Consider the following 2,387-nt stretch of genomic DNA (forward strand, 5'->3'; position numbering starts at 1 on the left):
TATTCAACATTCAAATATTCAATACTCACATTTTAAATATATTTTTCAACAAAAGAAACGTTTGACGCTTTTTTTATATACAAGGACAAAAGCTTCTGACTATTATAACTTCCTCAACTCCTTGAAATTTAGGATCCTTAAACAAGGCAAAAGAACGAGAGTTCACAACACATCTTTTCGTCCTATACTCAATACAAAACATAATGTACACATCATGGGCTATATATAGTTTGGAGTCATCAAAACTTGAGAAGCAAACCCTAACATGGAATAGACAACTTGGGACGACGAAAACAATTCAAAAGTCGAGCACGAAAGTGCATGGTTGGGAGCTAGCACAGAAAATGAATAGTAGAAGATACAAGAACCGAAAACAAACTATGGTATGCAACATTATCAACACAACCACATATTATCCAAGATAGCTCAGCCGAGTAACATTCGATTTGAAGATTATCTTTAGTTTGTCACTACATAATTGGGACCGATTTGGACTCCTCATAGATGCTTGGTTAAATTCAGGTTAAAACCTCAGCTCTGACTGGATTAGACAAAGCTTCATCTTCTTCAATATCAAACGGGAATCTTGTGCCCATACATCAGTAACAGGCGTCACTGGTTCTTGGATGACTGCTTAGTTAAACAACCAATATCAGAACTCACGTTATTGAAAGATTTTAGGAAATACTACAGCAGATTCTAGGCCAAAAAATGATTATACAAACCTCAAAGTTCTTGGACGCATCCTTGATTTGCTCAGCTAGTTCTTTCTTCTTTTGAGCAGCTGATCAGGAAATAGAATTTAGTACAAGGCCATCCAAAATATGAAACCAAAACAAAATGCACATGAAGTATCTCGATACCGATATCAGATAGTTCCTCCATCTTCTTTGACGTCCTCACAGCAAACCTCTGGAATCTTGGACTAGGACATGTAAGGAGATAAAACGTCAGGAGAAACAATGCTGAAATATACAAGAGTAAAGTAAACAGCCTCCAGTCCAGTCCCAAACAAAAAATTATAGTTGTTATCGGCAAACAGGACATATAGGAGGGGAAAAACTAAGAAAATAACCACATTTCTTCAAAAATTTTGAGGAAAGGATGTTGCACAAACCCATAGCCATAGCCCCATTACATTTTTTCCTAAGAAATTCGAGATGTAACTCTTGTCAACCCATGAACGCAAACAATTTTTTCGAATCTGATTCAGGGGTAATTGGGTAGGAGGGTTCCCCCCAACAAAAAAAATTTGGCCATCGGAACAGAACATTTCTCATGAAATTACTTCTCTCCCAATGTAGGAAATAAGAAAAGAATGCCAGACACAAAATGCTGAAATCAATAAAAAGATCCTCCCAAAAAAGCAGGAGCCTCAGACCGATAAAAATTTAACAAAAACATAGCGGTCATCTCCGCAATCATTACAAGCCTACGGAAGTCATCATCGGCCAACACCCCTCGACTCAAAATCAAACAACAAAAGAAAGAAAGATTGAGGTCGACGTTAAAATCGATTCACCTGTTGGCAAGACCGTTGACAATAAGCTCATTGGCCACATAAGATATTACCCTGTGAATGAAATTTCCACCTCCAACCATTCTTCAAACGAAAGCAAGAAAAAATTCGGCTTTGAATTAATCCCAGAGAACAGATGATATATACATATACAATCGGAATAGACGACATATAAAATTAGGACGTGATCACATTTCCAATACCTGAAAGCGATTGGGGAAATGAAACCCTAACTCCTGAATCCTTCTCAAAGGCTGCCTGTGTTGTTTGGATTGACGAACAAATTTTCTGGTTTCACGTTTCTCCTGCTATAAATGGATTCCTTGGCTATGGCTAGGCGGGCCAAATCTTATGTAGTGTTGGGCTCTAGAGTGAAAATTAATTGGATCAAACCGGGCCCACATAATATTAAATATATTTCTTGGTTTTTTAAATAAAGCTATTCTTTTCTAATTGGATCAAACTGGGCCCACATAATTTTAAATATTTCTTTTTATAAATGTACGACTCTAATTATTCGCAGACCATATTTTAAAACAGGAGGCTACTTTTTTTTTTTTTTTTGGGATTTTTAGCGTCTGATGCATTTGGTTTAAAAAGGTTTTTTTTTGTGTATTTTAATATTTTTTTAAATGTCAATATCTTTAAAACTATTAAAAAAATTGAATTTTTGTTCCATCATACTACCAAATTGTCCTAAGGAGAAAGATGTGAATAGACATACAGATGGTCAGACAGATGAATTACAAAGTTAACGAAAACATACATCGTTGGCATCTTTGTTGCCAAAATGACTCAATAGTTCAAATATTTTCTTCTTAAATACATGTGCTACAACAAATGAGCATAAAGTATTTGATTCCATGTA

General features: G+C 35.6%; 1 long non-coding RNA gene across 1 annotated transcript; it reads right to left on the reverse strand.

Moving 5' to 3' along the window:
• Nucleotides 1–201: 201 nt before the first annotated feature.
• LOC142529522 (uncharacterized) lies at nucleotides 202–1,865 on the reverse strand. The gene is made up of 5 exons (XR_012815913.1): nucleotides 1,723–1,865; nucleotides 1,523–1,603; nucleotides 864–925; nucleotides 726–784; nucleotides 202–630 (listed from the first exon to the last, which is right to left on the reverse strand). It is a non-coding gene; the product is annotated as an uncharacterized LOC142529522 (long non-coding RNA).
• Nucleotides 1,866–2,387: the final 522 nt, after the last annotated feature.

This window comes from Primulina tabacum, chromosome 16, assembly GCF_025594145.1.
Source record: "Primulina tabacum isolate GXHZ01 chromosome 16, ASM2559414v2, whole genome shotgun sequence".
In the NCBI taxonomy this organism is placed as follows: Eukaryota; Viridiplantae; Streptophyta; class Magnoliopsida; order Lamiales; family Gesneriaceae; genus Primulina; species Primulina tabacum.